Genomic DNA, 27,432 nt, shown 5'->3' on the forward strand with positions numbered 1-27,432 from the left:
GGAGCACTTGAGCAGGCTGCCCAGGGAGGTCGTGGAGTCTCCTTCTCTGGAGATATTCAAGACCTGCCTGGATGCCTACCTGTGCGACCTGGTGTAGGGAACCTGCTTTGGCAGGGGGGTTGGACTCGATGATTTCTGGAGGTCCCTTCCAACCCCTACAATTCTGTGATTCTGTGAGGTTGGGAATTTTGAAGTTGAATGTCTATAAGTGTAAGGATCAGGGGGAAGGCCTGTAGGGGTGACATCTGTAGGGGTGGGAGTCTGTTATAGGCCGCCTAATCAGGATGAAGAGATGGACGAGGCATTCTATGAGCAGCTTGTGGAAGTCGTTCAATCATCAGCACTCATTCTCATGAGAGATTTCAACTTCCCTGATATATGTTGGAAATAAAATACAACACAGAGGAAGCAGTCCAAGAGGTTTCTAGAGTGTGTGGAAGATAGCTTCCTTACGCAGCTGATTGGAGAGCCTACCAGGATGGTGCCCTGCTAGACCAGCTCTTCACTAATAGAGAAGAACTGGTCGGATATATGAAGACTGGAGACTGTCTTGGGTAGAGCGACCATGAAATTGCAGAATTCTCTATTCTTGGTGATGTCAGAAGGGTGGCAACAAAACTGCTATCTTGAACTTCAAGAGGCCAGACATTGACCTGTTCAGGACGCTTGTAGTGTGGGTCCCTTGGGAGTTGCTCCTAAAGGGTAAAGGGGTCCAGGAAGCCTGGACGCTCCTCAAGATGGAAATCTTAAAGGCACAAGAACAGGTTGTCCCTGAATGCCGTAAAGTGAACCATGTGGGAAGAAGATTGGTGTGGATGAACCGGGAAGTATTGCTGAGACTCCAGAAGAAAAAGAGCATCTATGTCCTCTGGAAGAAGGGACAGGCTACTTGGGGAGATTACAAGGAGTTTGCTAAGGTATGCAGGGAGGAGTTTAGGAAGGCAAAAGCCCAACTTGAACTCAGACTGGCCATAAAAGAGAAAATCCTTTTATAAATATATCAATGGTAAGAGAAGAACCAAGAAAAATTTCCATCCTTTACATGATGCAACAGGGAATGTGACCACTAACAATAAGAAGAAGGCTGAGGTTCTCAATGCCTTCTTTACATCTGCCTTTAATAGGCAGATCAGTTATACTCAGGGCACTTTAGACAGGGATCTCTTGGAAAGAGTCCAGCGGAGGGCCACAAAGATGGTGAAGGACCTGGAGCATCTCTCTTATGAAGAAAGGCTGAGTGAGCTGGGTCTGTTCAGCCTTGAGAAAAGAAGACTGAGAGGGGACCTGATCCAGGTCTATAAGTATCTAAGGTGTGGGGGGCAGAATGGCAAGGCTGGACTCTTTTCAATGGTGAATGGTGACAGGACAAGGGGAAACGGCAGGAAACTGCAGCATAGGAAGTTCTGCACAAATATGCACAAGAACTTCTTTACAGTGAGGGTGACGGAGCACTGGAACAGGCTGCCCAGGGAGGTGGTGGAGTCTCCTTCTCTGGAGATGTTCAAGACCTGCCTGGATGCCTATCTGTGTGACCTGGTGTAGGGAACCTGCTTTGGCAGGGGGGTTGGACTCGATGATTTCTGGAGGTCTCTTCCAACCCCTACAATTCTGTGATTCTGTTGCAGATGGAGCTCACCTGTCTGCAAGGGGTAAAAGGATCCTAGCCCAGGAGCTGGCAAGCATCGTTGAAAAGTCTTTAAACTAGGTACGATGGGGAAGGGGACAAAATGAGGGCTGCTGAGGCTGTGCGGGTAGTTCGAGGTTCAAAAGTGAACTTGATGGGTGATGAGGGTGGAGTTTGAAGGGATGGAGTGTGACAGGGGAATGCTGCTTCCCTGAAGTGTCTATGCACTAATGTGCGCAGTATGGGAAATAAACAGGAAGAGTTGGAGATCTGCGTGCGGTCGCACAGCTACTATCTTATTGCGATCACGGAGACGTGGTGGGACATCTTGCATGACTGGAATGTTGTCATGGAGGGCTATGTAGTTTTTAGGAAAGATTGGCCGGCGAGACAGGATAGTAGAGGTGCTCTTTATGTAAGAAAGCTGCTAGAATGTATTGAACTCCATCTGGGGGAGAGCGGTGTAGCAGTGGAGAGCTTGTGGGTGAGAATCAAGGGGTGGGCTGGTATGGCTGACACTGTTGTGGGAGTGTGCTACAGGCCCCCTGATCAGGAGGAGGAGGTTGATGAGGCCTTCTGTGAGTCCAGCAGAGGGCTACAAAGATTATAAAGGGCCTAGAGCATCTCCCATAAAATGAAAGATTGAGTAACTTCAGTCTAATCAGCCTGGGGATAAGAAGACTGAGAGGAGATCTGATAAATGTTTATAAATGTTTATAAATGTTTATAAAACTGGTGAGGGGTCTGGAGCACAAGTCTTATGAGGAGTGGCTGAGGGAGCTGGGATTGTTCAGTCTAGGGAAGAGGAGGCTCAGGGGAGACCTCATTGCACTCTACAACCTCCTGAAGGGAGGTTGTGGTGAAGAGGGATTTGGCCTCTTCTCCCAGGCAACGAGCAGGACATGGGGCAATGGCCACAAGTTGTATCAGAGGAGGTTTAGGTTGGACATAAGGAAGAACTTCTCTCAGAGAGTGATCAGGCACTGGAATGGCCTGCCCAGGGAGGTGGTGGAGTCGCCATCCCTGGCAGTGTTCAAGAGGCGTCTGGATGACGTGTTGAGTGATATGGTTTAGTACTAGTGGTGACAATGGTGATGAGGAGACTGTTGGACTGGATGATCTTATAGATTGTTTCCAACCTTGTGATTCCATGATTCTATGAAATACCTAAAGGAAGGTGGGAAGCAAATGGATGAGGCCAGGCTCTTCTCAGTGTTGTGTAGTGATAGGACAAGGAGTAACAGCCTAAAACTTGAACATAGGAAGTTCTGTAACCTGAGGAACCTTCTTTATTATAAAGGTGACAGGGCACTGGAACAGGTTGCCCCACAACACTGTGGAGTCATCTTTTACAGAGATATTCAAGATCTGTCTGGACACCTACCTGTATGAACTATTGTAGGGCACCTGCTTTAGCAGGGGAGTTGGACTCATTCTCTTGAGGTCCCTTTCAACTCCTATGATTCTGTGACATAGTGATGCATGTCTGCAAAATGGTGGTGCCTCTGAGAAAATATTTAAGAAATGTCTAAATGTCAGATAATTATGAGGAGTGAGGAAAAATAGCTTGAGAAACTGGAACAGAGAGGAAAGGGTCACCTTGGAGTAAATACAGCTCTGGAAGGTCTCCATAAAGGATCAAATGGATATTTCCTGAAGGAACACATGCAGAAGACCCACACTGGGAGAAATCATGAGGTGGAAGGTGTACCACAAAGCAGCTTTTGTGAACTGTACATAAGCTACATTTCCTCTAGTGTGGGAAGAAAGAGGGGGTGGGAATGCAATAATAAATTTGAGCATGGGCAGAAGGTGTTTTTATTGTTTGTTTGTTTTTCACCATCTAAGTCTATTTTAATTGAAAATGAATTAGAATAATTTTCCCCCAACTGGACGGTAATTGATAAGTGATTGCTCTGTCTTAATTAGTAGGCTTTTCCATGTTATTCTTTCTCCCCATCTTGTTGATGAGGGGGAATGAGAATGGATGGGTGAACACCTACTAGCCAGCCAAGATCAATGCACAGCAAGAACAATGATCTACATTACACAGCGGATGAACTTCTATACAGTAAAAAGTAATGTATTGTTTATTCTTTTAAGATAATTAAAATTAAGGTAAGCCTATTTTTAAAGTGAAATCCCTGTAAAAGTAACCCTAATGGTTCCAGAGAACTTTCTCATATCTTAGAAAATAGCAAGTTTGTTGTTATGACACTGTAAACAAAGAATGAAGCAAAAAATCTGGTTTAATTTTCCATTATCTATTTTTTTTTATTTCAGCTCACTACCACCATCTCTGTAGCAGCACATGTTTAGCATAAGTACTGTCCCTTTTATGTAGAAGCGACTGCTACATATTTTACCAGTTGTGTTTTGCCCTCATGCTCAGATTAAAAGCTGTTCACAAAAGATTTGTGTAGTACCTTGTAAACTTCATTTGAAATGCTAAGATTTTAGCCTGACCCATTTCTGTGTAAGTCTCAACTCAAATCAGTATCTAATTAGATTTCTAGTTGTATTGTACCAATAGAGTAAGTAGCATAAAGGGGAAAAAGTATCCACTTCAAAAAATTAATAAATAAATTAATTCCATCATTATTAGAATGATAAGAGATTAATTGCAAGGTTATTAAAATTATATGTCTTTTCTTGGCTTTTCAGTGTAAGGAGTAAAATCAGTTTTGTGAGGTCTGAAGATGGAAATTATCATGTAAGTCCTGATATATTAAAGTGTGCTACTGCTGTAATTTGTTGATAAAGATTTAAGAAAGTTATGTTACTGAAGTATTCAATAGATTCCTATGGAGTCAGAAATACATATACACAGTTAAGGTTAGGAAAAGTCATTAGAAGTATTTAGATTTCATTGAGATTCATCATTTCCAAGCATTAATCACATTTATTATGCATAATTTGAGTTTAAGCATTTGACACCCAAAACTGCACTAACATTATGGCACTGACTCTTTAGAATACCTATATCTGTATATCTACATGCTTGATCTTCATGTTCTTCTCTTCTCCGACGCCACCATCCCTCCCACTTTATGTTCTGGAGCTGGTCTGTTTGAAGTCATGACACTCAGAGATCATATTTTATACCTTAAAGTAACAACTGTAGTGTTAATTAATGCTTCTATTTTGATTGAGTATGAATATCTTTATGTATTACTGTAATGCACTGTCTTAGCCATATAATTTACATAAGCCAGAGATACAGCTTTATTGGAGATATACTGACTGCAAAAAATTTCATTTCAAGACTCATACTAAACTCCTCCACTTTTTTTTTTTTTAGGATTTAAGTTGGATAAATTGCAATAAGTGGAGCAGAATAAAGTTGTCTCAGAAGCCCAGCATAGCTGCGTTTGTACTGAGAAGCTAAATGATAGGAAAAACAAAAAGACAAGAGAGAAAATGACATGCTGAGAAGAAAACAAAAGATGGACACAAAGACAAAGGATAAGATAAAAGCACAAGCATCTCTCCTATGAGGAGAGGCTGAGAGAACTGAAAGAAAAAATCAGCTTTGAGGTGGCTCAAGGAGGATCTTATAAGTATCTATAAATAACCAAATGGAGGATGCAAGTGTGAGAATCCTTCTTTGCTTTTTTTTTTTGCTCAAAGCTTGCTTCCTGAGGTATTTTGTTGAGGAGGCAAGTGATGGATGTTGTGTGGCAATCAACATCGCTGTGTGGACAATTTTACATCTTTGGAGCTGTTTGCCTTCGGAAGATAGTGCTCAGGACTGTTTACTGGCGGAAGAACTAGCCTGTGACCAAATAACTCCTGTTTGCTATGGGAGGCTGGGGGATGATACCATTGTATCCTGCGAAGGCAAGATGCAAGTTGGTGCCTCCCTGCTTCCTCTTATCTGCTGGCAAGGCCAGGAAGATAAGAACAAAGGAGTTTCCTGCTGAGGCCCGAGAGTCAGAAGCTGCCACTCAAAGGAGAGCTGACTCAACCACTTTGGATTTGAACTGTCACTCCAAAGACAGCTGACTCGACCACTTTGAAAGCATTGAAAAGGGGCCATCATCGCCATGGTCATCGTCGTCGTCCTTCTCACCGTCGTCATTGGCAACAGGACAACTCTGCCTGACGACCCACCGCTACTGAAGATCAAAGACTGAACTACGAACCACGCTGGATCCATGGTGGTGACTATGTCCCTCTTGCTTCCTATAAAGACTCCTTGCTTCTTCTCTTCTATCTTTTCTATCGCCCTCCTTCCCTTCCCCATTACCCTAATTCATAATAGTGTCCGCCCTTCCCTTCCCCATTTCCCTGATTAAGATTTGTAATAAACTGGTCGGACCAACATTTGAACCGTTGCTTCTTAATCTCACGCCGGGTATAGAGATAATAAAAGAACCTCCTGTCCCTCCTATAAATTGGAGCGAGACAGCAAGGAGAATGGAGTCTGACTCTTTTCAGTGGCATGCAGTACCAGGATTAGAGGCCATAAGCAGATTGGGAACACATGAGGTTCCCAATACAAGTTGATCAGTGAGGTCCTGGTGTGTCCCTAATGAGAGATATTTTAAACATGTCTGGTCCTGGGCAACAATCCCCAGACAACCTTGCACCGCTGGAACAGTTAGAGAAGATGACTAGTTTGGCCAGGTTTAACTTTTCCAGTAATCTTTCTGATTTAAAAAAGAAAAAGTTAAAAATATTTGTAAGAGTGACTTAGACGTTGCTGCTTTTATAATGAGAAATATATCTTATTCCACTCAAAAATCCTAAAACAAAGTTGAGAAGTAAAAGTACATTTAATCAATTTTTAGAATTTATATATCTGATATCATAAAATAGCTGCAAATTTATCATAATATTTTTCAAAAATATTTTAGAAGTCTTGCAATATTTTTATGAAACAGTTTTATATTTATTGCTTTATTTTTCTTCAGAACTGTGAGAATCCTTCTTTGTTTTTTTGGCTCAAAGCTTTGTTTCCTTAGGTATTTTGTTGAGGAGGCAAGTGATGGATGTTGTGTGGCAATCAACATTGCTGTGTGGACAATTTTACATCTTTGGAGCTGTTTGCCTTCGGAAGATAGCGCTCAGGACTGTTTACTGGCAAAAGATCTAGCCTGTTACCAAATAACTCCTGTTTGCTATGGAAGACTGGGGGACAATGCCATTGTATCTTGCGAAGGCAAGATACAAGTTGGCGCCTCCCTGCTCCCTCTTATCTGCTGGCAAGGCCAAGAAGATAAGAACAAAGGAGTTTCCTGCTGAGATCCCAGAGCCAGAAGCTGCCACTCAAAGGAGAGCTGACTCAACCACTTTGGATTTGAGCTGTCACTCCAAAGACAGCTGACTCGACCACTTTGAAAGCATTGAAAAGGGGCCATCATCGCCATGGTTGTGCGTCGCCGTCGTCGTCAATAGAACAACTCTGCCCCACGACCCACCACTACTGAGGATCAAAGACGGAACTATGAACCTCGCTGGATCCATGGTGGTGACTATGCCCCTCTTGCTGCCTATAAAGACTCCTTGCTTCTTCTCTTCTATCTTTTCTATCGCCCTCCTTCCCTTCCCCATTACCCTAATCAGAATAGTGTCCGTCCTCCCCTTCCCCATTTCCCTGATTAAGACTTGTAATAAACTGGTCGGACCAACATTTGAACCATTGCTTCTTAATCTCATGCCGGGTATATGGATTACAAAAGAACTTCCTCTCCCTCCTATAAATTGGAGTGAGACAATAACATGTGGTTTGCAAGGGCTCAGAAAGAATACAGAAAATACAAAATAGATTTGTATTAATAGATATGCAACAACACATTCTGTATACAACTACTGAGTATTTCTCCTAGGATAGATAACCCTAACAATTTAATTCACTCTCTATACTTAATATACTACTGATATTAAACAGTTTGACTGATTCCATTTGCTTCTGTTCCAAGGCGGTAGAATGGTAAAAATAAGCTTTTTATAAAAATAAAGTCACTGAATATTCTATAATTCTTGCACTGTGAGAAATTGTGAGACTATATTATTATTTGTTCCATATTAAATAAATGTCATAACATATTATTAAAAAGGTATTATTGCAGAATGCATCAATGTGTGTTAATATTAATAAGGTTTAATTAGGTGATTTAGATATTATGTCATGAATGTATTTATTTAGAGCTATATTAAGACATTAAGATTACAGTCTGACATTTCTTTTTGAAGTAAAATTGTAGTAGAACTTCAAGTTTGTGACACAGAATGAAATTCATGAACTACAAATGTGATAATCATCAATTTCAAGATGTTCTCATTTATCCTGCTGCCCTCACACATTCCCCAGGGACTCTGCTCTGAGTGTCCAAATTCATTTCCTTCAGTTAGGAAATCTAGACATGCAACACAAAATACTTTGGAAAAGAGCCTCTCAACAAGACATCGGGAAACTCTGACAGCTTATGATTTAAACAACTACGTAAACAGTCCCAGAAGAAAAGCATCATAAGGAGATAATGTCTGAAGCACGGTTCTTTCTCTGATTATAACTTGCTTCTTGCACATTTGTCATTAGCTATTTTACCCACTCTGATAAACAGACTAAAGAAACTTGATGTGTCTTGTAAACTGTGTTCTCTCCTCCTATACCATTTTTACATTGTCTAATAGTTCATGTACATTATGCTTTCCACATTAGGATGTCTGTGTGTTATGCTGCTAATAAGCTGTGTTTCTAACAGAGATGAAATCTGTTAGTCTTTCTCTCTAAAAAAAAATAGTAAATAAAAAACAACAAAAAAAAATTCTCTTATTAAAGAGAAGATGAATGTACATCTTCTCAACACTGCTTTCTTTTATCATGACAGAAAGAAAATCATGAAAAAGAATTTAAAACAAATAAACTATGAACATTACTGGAGGTTTGTTTACATTCACATGAATGCTTTCTGTGGAGACAATTAGATATTTAAAAAAAATAAGATATTTGAAAAATAAATACACTACAAAACTGTATCACTGTACATTGATATTCAGTAACAAATAATCTAGCATTTAGAACTGCTGTAGAACTTGTCGTGTTGTTATTCTTAAGCTTTTGTAGTCTAGACACAGATCTACTTGTATTTTGAACATATAGCACATGGCAGCTTTCAGAAATTAAGAAATGCTAACCAAGGCCAGACTAACTGGACATCACTGAGTTCATTAACTTCCACATTAGGCAATCACAAACTGCATTTGAATAGAACAATTCAGAAATTAATGCTTTACCTTCCAGCACATACTCTGAAATATTTGTCAATACCCCTATGAGAAACATAAGACCCATAGAAAAAAATTGAAGTCATATCTATAATGTGATGCATGAGAAGAGCAAAAAAAAAGTACATAAAAGCATTTCCAAACTATCTTTAGTTATCATTATCTTCCACGATCAGCTGTATAAAATCCTAAGAGCCACATAAACCCAGGATCTGAACTTGAATCTAGTTTTATTGGGAATCTAATTAGTCAAGTGTTCCTCAGCTTTTGTAAAATAGCCACATTTGAACACCAACTCCAGGCTTAGATTGTACAGAAGCTTTTGACATAAAATAAGGTCTGTAAAGAGTTTGCTCGAATCTTCACTGCATACAGATGTTCTCCTGTAATTTGACAGGAATAAGAGCTTATTTAATCACCATGATTTAAAAAGAACATTTTGAATTTAACATGAATGTTTAAAGTATATTGTTAAGATCATCATCTTATTTTAAGTTTGTGGGTTTCTTTTTTTTTTTTGTTTTGTTTTGTTTTCTTGTCTTCTAAAATTTGATCTTTGTAATGATAAACAGTAGGAGCTGTTTTAGCTGCTTTAAACCAGTTTCAGATTACCCAAGAAAGGTTGAAGTCTGGTAATAAAGAAAGAATTGTTACCACTTTCTGAGGATCAAGGCTCACTGAACACAACAAAGGAGTTGGCCTCCATGCAGAGATACTTTCCTTCTGGTTGCCAGCCCTTAAATGAGGTTAGGGAGGGGTGAAAATATGATCCACTCATTCTGGTCACACAGGTGAATTGCTTCATCAAAAGAAATGTGGCCAACAGGTTGAGGGAGGTGATCCTGCGTCTCTACTCTGTGCTGATGAGGTCTCACTTAGAGCCTTGTGTCCAGATGTGGGGTCCTCAGCACAGGAGAGACAGACCTGTTGGAGTGCATCCAAAGAAGGATCACAAAAATGATCCTTGACATATCTCTTCTATGAGAACAGGCTGACAGAGCTGGGGATCTTCATACTGGAGAAGTTGAGGCTGCAAGGTGATCTGATAGTGGCCTTTCAGTATCTAAAGGGGAGCTACATAAAAGAAGGAGACAGACAATTTAGCAGGGTCTGTGGTGATAGAACAGGATAAATAATTTTGAGCTCAAAGAAGGTAGATTTAGGTTAGATACGAGGAAAAAAATCTTTTCTAGTGTCTCACCACCCTCACTGTAACAAGTTGCCCAGAGATGTAGTGGATGCCCCATCCCTGGGGACTTTCAAGGTGAGGCTGTATCAGGCCCTGTGCAACATGATCTAGCTGTGCATGTCCTTGTTCATTGCAGGATAGTTGGACTAGACGGTTTTCAGAGATTCCTTGCAGCTCTAAGGATTCCATAGTTATCTTTTAAGAAAAAAAAAGACATTATTAAACCTTTCTTTTTTTTTTTTCTTTCAATATTTTAGCTGCTAAAACACTGTTTTTAGTCATTATTATTATTCTTGCAAGGAAGGTTTCCAAATCTACCAAAGTTGCCATTTATACCTGACAATAATTCCCTGTTCACCAAATTTCTCTCTGCATCTGATTACAAATTAAGCTTCTTCCTGAAAACTCTCCACTCTTTTGTGATTGTTAAATATACTTGCATGAAAAGAGTTCCATTTTTAGAAAGTTATTAAGAAAATCAAAATTCTTATTTTAGACTAAATATCTGCTATTGAAAATTCAGCTGTTCAGGTTTCCACAAATTCCTGTTAAATCAAACTGAGTAACCAGTTCAATGCACTAAAGACAATACATTAATAAATGTCAGTTTTTGTTAAGATTGCATTGTAATGTTCACCATTTGCTCAATCACAATGAATTATTCTATAATTGTTCTACGTTCAGATAGTGTAGGTAGAGTAAATGATCTGCAAAATATAGATTTTCTTTTGGTTTGCTGAATTAAAAAAAATCTTTTTAAAGAATCTTCAACACTGTACTTGTCAAAGTTGTGTAAAAATAAAAATAAAAAATAAAAATAAAAAATAAAAATTAAAAAAAATGAAACAGGAAGTTGGAGAGAAAAATAAAACAGAAAATGAGTGATTGAAAGAAAAGTATATATATATTTTAAAGAACTACACATTTTTGAGAACAAGGATAAAACCTCAAAGATTGAAAGCTAGAAACCTTAGAGAAAAAAAGAAGTAAAAAAGAAAAAAAAAGAAAAAAGAAAAAACAAGTATTGACAAGGTGTAACAGTTTTGAGCTAAAGGTTTAAATTAGATACAAGGAAGAAATTCTTAACAGAGAGAGAGGTGAGGCACTGGAAAAGTCCGCCTAGAGAAACTGTGGATGCTTCAGTATTGGAAGTGCTCAAGGCCAAGTTATAAGGGACTTTGGGCCACCTGCTCTTGTAGAAGATGTTCTGGCCTATAGCAAGAGGTTAGGAACTAAATGCTCTTTAGGATGCATTTCAACTCCAATCATCCTGATTTTATGACTCTGCTTCTTAAATCAATGCTGGCTTAAGCTGACTGCAACTGTGATGTGAATGTGTACAACGTAGCTATTTAACAGAAAGGCTATACAATCTGCCTTAATGACTTTTCATATTTTACACAAAGACATAATTTCTGTCTTCAGATGTACTTATGGTTATGGACAATATATGACCGTTATGCATATAATCCCTATTTTCTTCTTGGAACATTGTCACAGAGATTCTCTTCAGGTAGAGAAATAATTGTACTCACAATTAGTACAGGAATCTAGTTAGAGTTATTGATAGACTCTGAAATAAACCTCAGGTGATCATCTGTTATTATCTGCTCTCTGAAAGAGTTGTCTCAGGAAATATTGTTTCTTCCAGAAAAGATCAGCAATTCTGTGGCACTTCATCTTTCTCCAGTGTGAGTATTCCAAACACTCATCTCCAGATGGATTACAGATTCAGAAGAAGCGGAAAATGTTGACCTCACTGCAGAGAGATGTTTTGTTTTGGTTAGAATACAGCAAGGTTTCGAAGCTGTTTCACAGGGCAGAAATTCACCTGATTATATGCCACTTGCCTCAGTATAAAGATAGGAATTTTGATTTTTTCATTCTGATTTCAGTAGGAGCTGAAAGTCACTGCCTTGCAGAGAGACAGAAGTGTAATTTATATCTGTTGAATGAGGCTACCCATGTGGAAACCAGGCCTCTAAAGCCAATAGATATTAGATGCCAAGAAATATCTTTACTCTGTATAAAATACAGAACCATAAATATAAGTAGCATATCTCTGCTTCAAGCATTGGGATGTAGCTTTGCAGTGAGGGTGTTATTTTGAGAGATACAGACTGATGTCCCCGAAGACAAAAAATTAATCTAGATTTCCTATATTGTACATCAGTGTTATTATAAGTATACAAGTAAAAGATGTAAGTGAACACCAGCGAATTTCAAAATAAAATTGAGCTACTGGCATAATTTCATAAATATATGAACTGGGTTTTTTTTGTGTGTGTTTCCTTTTCATTTGTTACTAATATAAGAATATGAACTGCTGTTCAGAAGCAGTCTTTTACTTTTTGTAAAAAAAGTTACAGGTAGAATAAATAAAACATTTTATATCTATTTAAAAGTATTTTATTATGTATCTGGATTTCAGAAAAAAAGCAATAATTGTTATCACAGCTGCAAAACAGTTGTTTAGAATAGATACTGCAAATCCTATCATGCATTAGCTAGAAGAAAGATACAAAGAAACAAAACTTCAGACAGGCATTCACCTTAGAAAATAAAAGTGAAATGATTAGTTGGTGGTAATCTAACCTATAAGCACTGCTTCAAGTTGTCTCGCTCCAATTTATAGGAAGGAGAGGAGGTTCTTTTGTTATCTTTATACCCGGCGTGAGATTAAGAAGCAACAGTTCAAATGTTGGTCCAACCAGTTTATTACAAATCTTAATCAGGGGAAATGGGGAAGGGGAGAACGATCTTGTTTCCCTTTGTTGTGAGCTTTCTCATGCATCCACCCTTCACCGCCCCCATCCCGCTCACTTGGGAGGGGCGAAGACATCAGTTTTCTAACGGCTTGGATAGCCGTTCAGGTTCCCTGGGAGAGACCCTAGGACCTGGGGTTTTGCTCTCCTCGAGATTCTGGAGCTTTTGTTCTGGCCACCAGTTAACTAATTTCTCTAACCTGACAGTGGGTAATCCATTCATCAAATCTCGTGGAACACCCTTTTGCCAGCCCAGTATCCAGAGACAATTACGTTTATGATCAATATTTCGCCTACCTGTTTTTACTGACAGTGAGACCCTTCCAGTCCCACTGAGCTTTGGGCTAGGAGGCCTGGGGGCAAGGCTGACTGCTGCAAGTCTTACTTCTCTTGGCTCAAATTTAGTGGAGGAAGAAACCACTGGCCCATATTTCCTTCCATAGTTAATTAACTCTTGGGCAACCTCTCCCCACGTCCATGCTTTGTTTCCTGACTGCAGATGGTTGGGAGTTACAGTTCCTTTTAACACTGGCTGGGTTCTCTCTCCCTGAGACATAGCCTCTATTTTTCCTCGCAGTTGTATCCCTATAGGTTTTAACGACTCTGGAAGCCCTCTAATTAAAGCAGTCATTCTCTCAGGATCAACAGGCATCATCATAGGTGATTCATGGTGTGGCTGCAGCTTTCTATCATACATCATTTGGACACAAGCAGCTTTTGAACACTCTCTACTAACTGATCAACTGTTCCAGTAATGGCAAGAGGGTCTCCCCGTTCTAAAGGGTTGAGACCACCTGCCCAATAGGCAGCCCTTTGCGTTAATGACCAGGGAGCACGATTGTTACCAGTAGTTAAAAATACTCCTGGTCCCCAATAACCCTCTGCTTCCTTTTCTGTTAACAGAATCTGGTCGCCACCAGTGAGACTCACCCTCCATACATATTCTGTCTCTGATTCCCTTGGAGAGCGGCTGAAATCTTTCTTCAATTTCGCTAGTTCAGTGGCTGAGAAGGGAATTTCTTTAACATTAATTTGAGGATCTAGATCCTCACTGTTATCGAATGTGTATTCAGTTTTTATCAAAGGACGCAATGGGGCTATTGGAGTTTCTAATTTATCTAGCCTTTCCTTCATTCCTGGTATTTCCACCTGAGGAAAAGTTTTTTCTCGAGGCAAACTGTGAATGACAGTATGGCTGGCATGCTTACACGTTAGCAGCTCCTTAAAAGCCATTTGCAACAAAGCCGAATTACGTTTCTCTCTTTCTAATTGTTCCTCGAGGTTCACTATTTGATTCTGCAGAGTTTTTACCAATTCTTGTGTTACTTAACCGATTCCTGCAGTGCTTGTATAGTTTGGGTTTCTGCCGAATGCTTTTCATCTCGGAACTCCACGGCTGCTTTTAAAGTAGCCCCGAGTACAGCACAAATAAAGGACTTTCCTTTTCCAGCTCGAGTAGGAGCATTCTTTTGCAGGATACTAATACGGTCCGAAACACTCTGCAAGTTATACCAGTTCTGTCGTGCTCAATCCATACCTGATAAAGAGGGTCGAGCACCATGTTTTTCTAAAAGATCAAATAATACATCTTCACTTTTCATGGTGGCAATGCTGTCGCTCATTTTTTCAATACAATGAAAGACCAACACTAAGGGGGGAGGAGGTACACGTATTCAAAAGCTCAGTTACTCCTCACCGCTCCTCCCAGGGAGATACACCACACCTAATCAAATGCAAATGCTAATGCTCAAAGCACTCTTCCCTTTCTCTGAGGGGAGCACACAAAAAGGTCCAAATTTCACACTTAAGTTACAAGATACTTAAAATCGCAAAATTCAGAGAGGTCTTCTCGAGGAGGCACACACTAATCAAAATTAATTCATACGTCCCTGAGAAGTATACACATAAACAGCAAAGTTTCAGAATGCGGAGCGGTCTTCCTGGAGAAGGACTCACGTCTAAGTTTTCAAAAATATCGCTCCATGCAACTCCAGGAGGTGCACACAAAGAAAGTTTCAGACTATATCTGGAAGGACAACACTCTCACGGTGGGTATCCTGCCTTGACTACGCCATTAAATAAATGTCTCGCTCCAATTTATAGGAGGGAGAGGAGGTTCTTTTATTATCTATATACCCGGCGTGAGATTAAGAAGCAACGGTTCAAATGTTGGTCCGACCAGTTTATTACAAATCTTAATCAGGGGAAATGGGGAAGGGGAGAACGGACACTATTATGGATTAGGGTAATGGGGGAAGGAAAGGAGGGCGATAGAAAAGATAGAAGAGAAGAAGCAAGGAGTCTTTATAGGAAACAAGAGGGACATAGTCACCACCATGGATCCAGCGTGGTTCGTAGTTCCGTCTTTGATCTTCAGTAGTGGTGGGTCGTCGGGCATTGTTGTTCTATTGACGACGAAGGACGACCATGACCATGGTGATGATGGCCCTTTTTCAATGCTTTCAAAGTGGTCGAGTCAGCTGTCTTTGGAGTGACAGCTCAAATCCAAAGTGGTTGAGTCAGTTCTCCTTTGGGTGGCAGCTTCTGGCTCTGGGATCTCAGCAGGAACCTCCTTTGTTCTTATCTTTCTGGCCTTGCCAGCAGATAAGAGGAAGCAGGGAGGCACCAACTTGCATCTTGCCTTCGCAAGATACAATGGTATCATCCCCCAGCCTTCCATACTTAGCTGGAGTGGTTCGGCCACAGGCCAGATCTTCCCCAGTGAACACTGCTGAGCACTCTCTTCCGCTCTTCTACAGAGCAAGCAGCTCTGGGGGAAGGGGCTTGCAAAATGTTCCCAAAGCGATATCGATTGTCACACAGTTAGCACCCATCACTTGCCTCCTTGACAAGTCACTCAGAGTCTTATCACAAGAAAAACCTCAGGAAGCAAGCTTTGAGCCAAAAAAAAAAAAAAAAACAAAGAAGGATTCTCACACAAGTATGGTCCCAACCTCTGAATTTCAGTTTCAGAAGAAAGCATAAGGCATCAACAGTCATTTTGGCACTGATTAATAAATAAAACTGAGTCCTTCTTAACCATTTTTTCACAGAGGAAAATTTCCTTTCCAGGGAAAGGAAAGGAAATTAAAAAAATACGGAATCACTGTTTGTCCTGAAGAGGTACAGCTTCACTGTCAGTGTTGATCCTTAAAGATTTGAACAGAATTTCTGTTCTCTATGCAATACAGGCTCAAGTCTTCCACTTACAGGGCTGGAAGATCCCTTCTCTAATATAGGTCAGAACTTCAATCTTAGGCCTGATAAAATGCTAATTGAACGGATAAGTCTCCATGGAACCATTCTGGAGTTCAAAATGTGTGGAAGGTAAGAGAGACAGCAACACGGGAAAGACATGTTGTCATGTACATAAAGTACAAAACCACACATTAAAAAACAAAAACAAACAAAACAAAACAAAAACAAAAAACCAAGATCAAACGAAAACATTTACAAAGATAGCATGAAGTGGGATGAATATGAATACACAGGATGGATGAAAAAAAACCTTAAATGAAGAACAACTTCATATAAATTATAATGTTATTGTGTCTGATTTCTGAGACACAAAAGGGCTAATTCACAGATCAATTAATAAATTTGTGATTTGCATCTACATTTAAGTAATGGTTTTAATTACTTTTCATTTCAGGTCAGAGAAAAATGCCATGGGAATCAATAGGAGTAAGAATGGGATTTTAGATAGCTGAGATGCAATGACTATCTGCAAACGCAGAAGACAGCATCTTTGTTTAAATCACTAAAATGCTTTAATAATCAGGAACTGTTGTCCCAAACAAGAACAAAGTTCATCTACGAGAAATCCTTTCCCTTATCCTATCTTCAAACTCATGTTTCTACTTTCATGTCCTACCAAATCACCTGAGATACTAACAGTGTGCACCTATTGTCCCTGGTCTGATTTGTATCGCAGAAGTCATTTGTTCTTCAGGAATTCTTTGAGTAAACTTCTTCTCAACAGACCTTGGACAACTCTTAAGGATTAGCAAAGAGATAAACAATTATGTCCACAAAAGAGTAGGCACAAGTCAGTTACTTCCTCCCACTTGTAATAAGTCAAGCAATGATTGTGCACTAGGCAAGTCCAAGAATCACAGAATCACAGAATGGCCAAGGTTGGAAGGGACCTCAAGGATCATGAATCTCCAACCCTCCTGCCAAATGCAGGGCCACCAATCTCCACCTTTAATACAAGACCAGGCTGCCCAGGGTCCCATCCAGTCTGATCTTGAACACCTCCAGGGATGGGATATCCACAACCTCTCTGGGCAGCTTGTTCCAGTACCTCACCACACTCTCTGTAAAGAACTTCCCCCTGACATTCAACCTAAATCTTCCCTCCCTCAACTTCAAACCATTTCCCCTTGTACTGCAGTTACCCAACCTTTCAAAAAGTTGATTGTACAAACAATCAATACAATACCTTTACAATATCTAAAGGGAGCCTAAAACAGCCCTCCTGTTTGTAGGCTCGCTTTAGGTATTGAAAGGCTGCAATGAGGTCACCCTGCAGCCTTCTTTTCTCCAGGCTGAACAAGCCCAGCTCCCTCAGCCTGCCCTCATAGGGGAGGTGCTCCAGTCCCCTGATCATCTTCATGGCCCTCCTCTGAACCCTCTCCAACACCTCTCTTTCTTGTATTGAGGGCTCCAAACCTGGACACAGTAATCCAGATGGGGCCTCACAAGAGCAGAGTAGATGGGAACAATCACCTCCCTGTCCCTGCTGGCCACCCCTCTACTGATGGAGCCCAGGATACCATTTGCCTTCCAAGCCACAAGGGCACATTGCTGGCTCATGTTACATTTTTCATCCACCAGGACCCCCAGACCCTTCTCCACAGGGCCCAATTTTCTAGCCTGTCGAGGTCCCTCTGAATGGCATCCACTCCGCTTGGTGTCATCAGCAAATTTGCTGAGGGTGCACTTGATTCTGTCACTGATAAAGATGTTAAAGAGCACCGGTCCCAAGACAGACCCCTGAGGGATGCCACTTGTTACCAGCCTCCACCTGAACATAGAACCTTGATGACCACCCTCTGTCTGAGCCTTTCAACCAGTTTCTTATCCATCAAGTAGTCCACCCATCAAATCCACATCCCTCCAATCTGGAGATAAGGATGTGATGGGGGACCATATCAAAGACCTTGCTCAAGTCCAGGTAAATGACATCAGTCACCTTCCCCTCATCCACCAATGCCATCACTCCATCATAGAAGGCCACCAGATTGGTCAAGCATGACCTTCCCCTGGTAAAGCCGTGGTGGCTGTCTCAGATCACATGCTCATTCCTCATGTGAACAAACATGTCATCCAGGACGATCTGTTCCATGATCTTCCCAGGCACAGATGTGAAACTCACCAGCCTGTAGTTTCCAAGGTCCTCCTTGCTCCTTTTCTTGTAAATGGGAGTGACATTAACCTTCCTCCAGTCATCTGGGACCTCACCTGACAGCCATGACTTTTCAGATGTGACAGAGACAAGCTCAGCAACCACCTTAGCCAGCTCATTCAGAACCCTGGGATGCACGCCATCTGGCCCCATAGACTTGTACACATTCAGTCTCATGAGGCGGTCTCAGACTTGCTCTGTCATCACAGTGTGTGGGGGGGATTTACTACCCCAGTCCACACCTAGGGGTTTAGGGATGCAGGGCTCAGGGATGTGAGAAGTACTGGAATCCCAGCCGCCTGTGAAGACCAAGGCAAAGAACTCATTTAGAAGCTCAGCCTTCTCTTTGTCTGTTGAAGCCAGTTCTCCTTTTACATTTACCAAAGGAGGTACACTCACTTTGACCTGTGTCTTCTGGCCAATGTACATGTAGAAAGTCTTCCTATTGTTTTTCATGTCCCGAAGTTCAGTTCCGCCTGCGTTTTGGCTTTCCTGATCCCACATCTGCAAGTCTGGATGGCATCCCTGTATTCTTACCAGCTGACACGGCCTTGTTTCCAGAGCTTGTACCTTTCCTCACCCTTAGCATGCCCACCAAGTCCTTACCAAGCCATGCCAACTTCCTATCTCCTCTGCCTGCTTTCTTATTCAGAGGGACAGAGAGCTCTTGTGCACTCAGGAAGGCATCCTTGAAGAGTAGCCAGCTCTCCTCAACATGTTTGTTATTAAAGACAGCATCCCAGGGGATCTCGGCCAACAGTCCATTGAACAGCTTAAAGTTTGCTCTTCCAAAGTTCAGGGTCCTGACGCCACTCTTTGCTAGGCCCACATCCCTCAAGATCATGAACTCAACCAGTACGTGGTCACTGCAGCCCAGGCTCTTTCCTAAGAAAAGAATATGAAACACAAAATTCAGTCAAATTTTAAAAGTTGAAGGCTACTGCTTGAACTTTCCTAATGATACTGACTTTCTTTAAAAAGGGTTGACAAATGTTATGGTTTGAGGTAATAAGTACCCCAAACCTCATTTTGGTTTAATGGAACCTGAAGCTGCTGAGAGCAGTGGGAAGAAAAATATGCCAAGACAAAAAGAAGAAAGAAAGAAAGGAAGGAAGAAAGAGAGAAAGAAGGAAAGTGGAAAGAAAACAGTAGAGAACAAAAAAATAACAAAAAAAAAAAAAACAAAACACTCGTTAAAAGATGTGGTTTTAATATACACATCTCAGGCGTTTAATTGTAGATATAACGACATCAATCATTTATTAACAGCAACTCTTTTAAATTTATGCCCAAATTCAAATTATGTATATTTGAAATAAAATGTTGGCTTTGTCTTAGAAATTGTAGAATGGATTTCAGATTGGAGTGTATATAAATTATAATGTTAAAAAATCTGTGTATAAGTATTCATGGGAGAGTCCCATAATTGCTTCCAGACTTTTCCAAACTCAGGGAAGAACTGATTTGGTTCAGCATAGCCTGGAGGTTGGAAACCACTGCTTTAGGCAAAAGACATGATGAATGTTCTTCTACTAGTTTAGCCTACGTGTCTGAGTGCATGCAGCAGGCTGAATTTTAGCTGGGAGAAAAATAAAACATAAAAATTCTAGAGATTTTATTTTTAGTCTAATACTTGAAGGCTAGCTTCTAGGTAAAAAATTATTTAAAATAGTTCTTGTTTGTCAAAGGGAAAGAAATTGGGCTAGATAGGTATAAACTTATTCTAATCTAAATTCCAGTTAGCAATAAATTTAGCTTTATTAACATAAATATTATTCTAAATGCTTCATAGTAAAATTACTAATTATCTTCACATCTAATGTCCTGAATTTAACTTTGCAAATTAGATTACAAGGATCTATAATTATACAATTACGTTATAACATTGGAAGAGTGAATTCCTTGGATTAAAACTAAGTAAAAGCTAATATCTACAATAAGTCAATGCAGTCGGGGAGACAATGAAGCAATAATTTGGTATTTCTGGAAAATGGACATAGGTGTCCTTGCTTTAAATATTTAAGAAAGATTTCAGTAAATGCTGTAAATTTATATGAATATTCAAGTGAGTGAGACAACTCACTTACCTCATCATGTTTTAAATTCATGAAGGAAATGAGAAGAATGATGGAATAACAGCAGAAGAGAAAATCCTGGACAGATTGCCATGAATTCACAAAAGCTCTGAAGTATTTTAAAGGAAAATAAATATCCAAAAGGTACAAAGCCAAAACATTCTCTGACCTTATTCTGACATATTTTCACTCAAGCCTTCTGAGGAAATATTTTGTCTTTTATTCTCTTTTCTTCCACCTTTTTTCTTTTTTTCTTTCTTTATTCCCTGTGTCTCAGGTAAATTCAGACGAATTTATGAATTTATCATGGATAAGCAGGCAGGTAAGCACAATTCAGTACAACAAATTTATCCTGCCTTTAACAGAAATAGAAGGTATTGACTAACCTCAGTAAGAAACACATCTCTTTTCATAATAATAAGCATAATTTTAGAAATAGCCACTGATAAAAGATTGCTGATAACAATTCTGGATTACCAATATGTGTATCAAACATTCTTATAGGACATGTAAACACCACCATGTAAAAATACTGTTACTGAATGGAATGTATTACTGAGTTTTCTCTGCATGTCCTCTCTATTAACAAAACAAAACCAAAACAAACAAAAAAGAGAGAAAATACATTATTTCTTTTGCAAAGTCCAATTCCTAAAATGTAAATTGATGGCTCTTTTTCATTTCTTCCAAACTTTTACAAAATTACGTAGTTTTGTGGTTTTGGTTTTTGGTTGTTTTTTTTTTTTTTTTTTTTTTTTTTTTTTTTGTAATTGGACTGTTATGTAATCATATATACAATAATTACATACTTCAAATACTCCTTCATTTGTCAAATAATTAGGGCAATATTTCACAATGTAGAAAGACAATATTGCTTTTATCTGTATTCTATCCATGCTTTGTAAAAGCAGAAATCTATTTTAAAAGAGATTTTTCTGATTGCTTAAATAAAATGAATAAATTTACAAATAGTTGTCCTCCGTCACAACAAATTTAGAAGCACTTTGAATGAAACTAGACTACTTTTAGAAAAAGAAACCTTGTAAAATCCATCTTCTTTATTTCCTTTTTTTCCCCATATGTATGAATGGATGATGTCACTCAGATATCTAATTGGTACTGCTTGGAACATTTTTAGTTACTAATATTTTCTTTCTTATGTCTTCTGGATTTTGCTTTTATGGATTATATTAGAGCAGTTAGTTTTGTTTACTAATCAGTGAAAAGCCTTTTTTATTAATAAAATTTTATGAATTTTAGCTTAATGAGTTTCAGAAAGAAAGGTCATTTGAAGCATACAGAATGATCTTTCATTCTTTACAGGAAAGATCTATTTCTGCTCATTGCATTTAGTTTATCTAGAAAAGGTAAAAGAGAAGAGAAAGGGACCTGGAAAAGGGAAGAGAAAGTGATAAGGAAAAGAAAAGTGAAAGAGAAAACTAAAGGGAAAAATATGAGGAAATGAAAGAGTCAAAGGGGAAGGAAACAAAGGAAGAAGGAGAAGCATTTTGCTGACTTTCAACTCCTAGCAAAACCTCCTGAGATTACAACCAATGAAATGATGAGCAGTACCCTAAAACTACAAATTATTACATAGAACTCATAACAATGATTTTTGGCATCACGTATACATGAAAATATAAAGTTTCTTACACTGCTTTTTTCCTTTGAACCAAAAACCTTCATAAAATAGATAAACCTAGTTCTAGCCTTAGTATAAAACAGTTCTTCTCTTATAAGCTTATTTATTCTCAACAGTGTGTGCTGAAATGCAATTTCAGTCTAGCTTATGTATACATTCTGTACCATACATATTCAGCGTCAGCCTAGTGAAAGCCTTGAGGCCAGTAAAGAAGATAGTGATGTCCATACTGTACAACTTTCTTCCACAAGTGAACAGTAGCAAGATTTTTTATATAGATAGAACCTAGAGTGTCTTAGAAATTTACATACTTTGTATTCTATGCAATATCCCAGTGAAGATTTTGATTACCTAAATTTCAAATACTATTTTCCAAATTCTTTTCATTACAAAAATTGAAATAAGATTAATAATGAATAGAATCTATGAGCCTTGTCTGACATGTAGGGCACAGGTTTTCATTCTTTTTTGCTATGTGAAAATATTACTACCCTTAAGATCACAGAATAATTTAGTTTAGCAGGAAACCCAAGATGTCTCAAGTCTAGCTTTCTACACATGACAGGGTCAAATTTGAGGTCAGACCAGGTTTAGACCTTGATCCAATTGAATCTTAAAAATGGCAAAGACAATGTCTCTGGGCAGCCTGTTCCACTGCTTGACTTCCCTTTTGCAGAAAAAATAAACATATATATTATTTCAATGTATGTCTTTTTTTCCTTGTCCTCCCATCAAGAAGCGATGTGCACAGCCTGGCTCTAGTATACTGATGACATCTTCATCAGTGCCTTCAGGATGTTAAAACATAACTTCTCCAGACCAAACAATCTCATATTCCTCATTCTCTTCAGCCAAGTCCTCCAGGTTCTGGCCACCTTGGAAGCTGGATGAACTTACTCCAAATAACTTATACCTTTGATTAATTGTGATGTGAGGCAGGAGGCAAAACTAGACACAGGATTCTAAACATAGTCTCCTAAGTGCTATAGGGTTATAATCACTCTCTTCTGACCTCCTCCTCCATTGGTACAACTCAGGATGTTCTTAGTCTGCTGTGCTGTCTAGGCATACTGTCATCTACCAGCACCTCTCAGTATTTCTCACCAGAGAAGTTTCCCAGCTTTTTTTGCTTCAAGGGATCATCCTTTTCTAGTGAAGGATTTGGTGTTTGTCCGAGCTGAATTTCACAAGCAAAGGAAAACAAATTCTGCCTCATATCCTAGACAATACAGTGTTTTTTCAATTTATGGTATTTCGTGAACCAGTTTGACAAAAAACTTTGGGCTAATAAACACATGATTCAGACAGCAAAATGATACCAGTATCCCAGAGCTGTGACTGTGCTACAGTATACTTAAAACAAAAGAGAGCCATGGTGAGGTGAAATCCTCATCTGCTTAGTAGCAAGTTTTTTCTAAAGCAACTACAGAAATTCTCAGCCTCAAAAAATAACTGTGCCTTGTACAACATACACTTGTTTTCAGTGTAATTAATTCAGCAAGACTTTTCACCAGCCTTACAGCATTTTCTCCTTGGTCCTGCACAGGCTCTTTTGCCCTACAGGAACATTTGCATTTTATTTATGAACTACGGTATACGGAGGTCAAAGTATTCCAAAATCAGTACACTACATCAGAATTATTGAGACTGAAGAGAAGTATATAAGTAAATTAAAATCGTAAGAACAAAATGTTAATGAATAAACAGAGAAAGCAAGTGAAGATACTCGTAATATAAGTGTGAGAAAAAAGAAAAAAAGAAAAAGCCATAATTCTGATGCTTCTTGATTCTGATAAGGAATGAGGAATAAGCATTACTCTTCATATCCCAGCTCCTCAATTTTACATTTAAGTAGTCATCTAACATAAGCTTTTTTTTTTTTTCTGTTCTTTTTTAATTGAACTGTAGCAGCACTACCTTTATGAATGCATAAAACTCTTCTCCAATTGCTCTTAGTTGCTTACATTTAAATGTCCTAAAGATAACCACAATAAATCTCTTAAATTAGCTTAAAATTAGCTGAAGCACGTCACTTATGAAATGTTCTTTGTATTGTTATCCTAAGGAAAGTTGCTAATTGTGAAAAAAAAACAGCACTGGCTTTTTTTTTTTTTTTTTTTTTTAAAATATACATGACGGGAATCTGTGCTGGGGAAGTGTATGTATCTATACAATAGCATATATTTCATGTATAATATTTACAACAAGCCTCAATTTTTTGTTAAGTTAATTCTGACTCTTACTAATCAAAGATTTATTCTAAAAGGGACAGACATGCATATGTATGTACATAATTATTTATTTATGAAGAAAAGTTGCTAAAATTGATATGAATATAACCAAATATTTGAACTTGTAATGACAATAATAAAGCAAAAGTGGAGAGCAGTTACTGTGCTGTATTTCCTGAGAGATGCATCAAAGAAAAATCAGTTTAAGAGAAAACATATCCTTATTCCTACTTGGAATGAAATGATCGATTTTCTTTTATTTGTAGGCAAATGACCAAATACCAAACAATCTGTATTCCATGAAACTGTATTTATCTGTTCAGCACTGTGATCAGTTAAGTGTGTGTACATATGCAGATAAATGTATTTATGTCTTGGAGTGCATTTATGTGTATACAGTGCATGTCACCTGTCTGTTAGCTAAAACACAAATACCTTGTGCTGAATGGCTTTAAATAAGAAAGTTTCCCCCGAGAAATACAAATTATTACAATTTGTGAATATTCTGTTTTAAATGAGGATCCATATAACAACCTACAAGACCTGTATGAAATTGTACACGTCCTGAATGGTAAAAAGGATGGTTATAAAGATCATCAATTTTGCCAGTATTCTTCTTGAGAACAAGACATCTTTTTAAAATATGTATTTTTTATATTTAATATTTTAAGCCACATTTTCATACACAAGTGTAACAAACTCATATATTCTCACTAATGAAAAAGTTTAGCTTGAGTTATACGCTTTTATGTAGCAGTCTTGAATTTCTTAGTATTTGATGGCAGGTATGAATTCTTAACTTTTTTTTTTGTTGTTGTTTTTATAGTGATACTCTTCTACAGTCTAACAAATTTATTAAATCAATAGTATCTTAATAAAAAAAAGAGAGCCTCCCTTTAACCCTGCAGAGCAAAAGTGCTAAAGCGATACAATCATTATAGAGACTTACAAACACAAGAGAGACAAAGTAAAGTCAAGGAAGTGATTCCTAATTAATTATTAAAGAAATGGAAGTGGACAAATGAAATTAATTTTAAATATTTTATCGGATTAGGCAACACCTTGACCTTGTTGTACCATTTTCTAAAATTATTTGTAAGAAAAATGAAACATCAGATAACAGATTGTGATTACTTTTAAAGACATTGGAGTTAAGTTGCAGCATTTTTCTTCCTTTCATAGCCTCTGGAGCTTTTACTTGGTGGTAAAATTTAAGACTAAATTTGGCTCTAGTCCAGAAAGTACTGTACATTCTGTTCCACATTAGTATTTTTCTATGGTGTTTTTGTGAATTACCATCTCATGTTGCAAACTAGTCCTTTCTTCCTTTTTTTTTTTTTTTATTCCCCTTCATCTTTAAGTCATACACTGAAAATTAAAAACATAATTTAGAGAATACACATTTTGCCAATAAAATATCGTTTCTTAAGATTCTTAAATTGCATGTTAAATTTTCTGACAAAGCATTTAGTTTACTCTTCACTTAATCTCCTGCTATCAGAGTTGTAGTGCATGTATATTATATATACATACGCCATATACATATGGTTACATAACTAATGTTATATAACTGAAATTCTAAATGCTCCAAATTTTTGTACTTATGCATACGGCAATTGAAGTTAATGTGCTTTGTCATAAAATATGTAAGAAATAACATAAATCTGTTTAAAATCTGAATCTTCTTCTTTCCTGTTTGTCCTCCTCCTCCTCTTCCTCTTCCATTAACACTTTCTTTGCACTCAAGGTACATCTCTGCATTTGTAACTAATCTATCTCTAAATCTTGTAGGACTAAATGATCTTCAAATGCTACACTGCAGTTTTGACCTATGCCAGATGCTACACTAACTGATTTTTCATTTTGTTCAAGGTGCAATCCTCTCCACAGTTTCAGGGTTGTACGCTATATTACCAGATTACCAGATGTCTTCAACATGAAAAAGAGATCTTCAACAGCAGATCTCACCAAGCATATTCACATATGAACTTGGAGTCACTATCCACACTTTTATACACAATTATAATTGAAGTGTAATTGAATTGAAGAGAAATTTCATCACCAGGTATTAAGAATTTTTTCTAGTAGTTTTGTAGGTTTTTCTGTTTGTTTGTTTGTTTTGTTGTTGTTGTTGTTGTTTTAACTATAAAAAAGCATGGAAAATGTCATATTTTGATTCGGATATAGCTGAACTTTTTGAAAGATGAGCAAACAGAACATTTCTTATTAGCAGCTCAGCTGAGGAGCACAGAATTTCATTGTTCACTTTTGTCCTTGCCTCTGACAATCAAGTTCAGGTGCAATAAAATACCAAAAATGTGACATACTGGCAACAAAAATTTATGCAGATGTATTTGTAGATGCTATGTGTATTTATACTAAATACAAATATACATGTTCAAATATAGACTAAGTTTAAATAGAAGTATATGCATTGTATGTATGCCTGTATATAACTATACCTGGATGAATGGACAAACTGATGGATGAACCAATATAATCTTCCTGTACTTCAAAACAGCTTATCAAACTGTCATGAATTTTTCTATTTCTAATAAATTGGTATTCGTCCCTCAAAAGATGGAAAAAGTAATGAGTCACCTTTTCTATTTTCTAGCTGGCTATACTCTAATGTGAAATGGGGCTGACAAGTAGAACTTACACATTGATGTTCACAGTCCTAACCTGCTCAGACAAATGAGGACAGGAGAGTCAATTCAGACTACAAGCTGCAATTTCAATCTTTTAGAATGTGTTTTTGAATCTTTGCTTGTGCCTCTAAACAGTTTTATCTTAGGCACTGGACCATGCAAGTAATCATTTATGCTCAGCACTTCAAAAATACAACTATTCTACTGTTCCTTACACTTTTCTTAATGTGCATGCATAACAAGTGTTGCACTGAATTTATATTAAGGAAGACTGTAAGTCTTAATCTTGAATTTATAGGACATACTATTCTAAAGAATCCACTATGTGTATAACAAAATCCAGTAAAATACAGTCAGCTACACGGTAGAATTAACACAGACTTGAAAAGTAAAATGAAGTTTTATATGTAGTTATATGCAGTCTTACTAAATTATACTAACATAACAAATTGAAACAAGCAACAGTCTTGAATACCATGTGTTCTGTTATGCAATAAAAGTAAATATTATTTAATATTATCTCATCTTTGCTTTTGTCTCAAGGGTAAATGATGAAAAATTAATTCCAAAGAGCATTAGAAAAAAAGTTTTGGTCCAGTTATAACATTCTTG

General features: G+C 38.1%; 1 pseudogene; it reads right to left on the reverse strand.

Moving 5' to 3' along the window:
• Positions 1 to 12,887: 12,887 nt before the first annotated feature.
• On the reverse strand, positions 12,888 to 14,446 carry LOC122179880 (annotated as a pseudogene).
• Positions 14,447 to 27,432: the final 12,986 nt, after the last annotated feature.

Source organism: Lagopus leucura, unplaced genomic scaffold, assembly GCF_019238085.1.
Source record: "Lagopus leucura isolate 7727_CA_CO unplaced genomic scaffold, USGS_WTPT01 Super-Scaffold_100004, whole genome shotgun sequence".
Taxonomy (NCBI): Eukaryota; Metazoa; Chordata; class Aves; order Galliformes; family Phasianidae; genus Lagopus; species Lagopus leucura.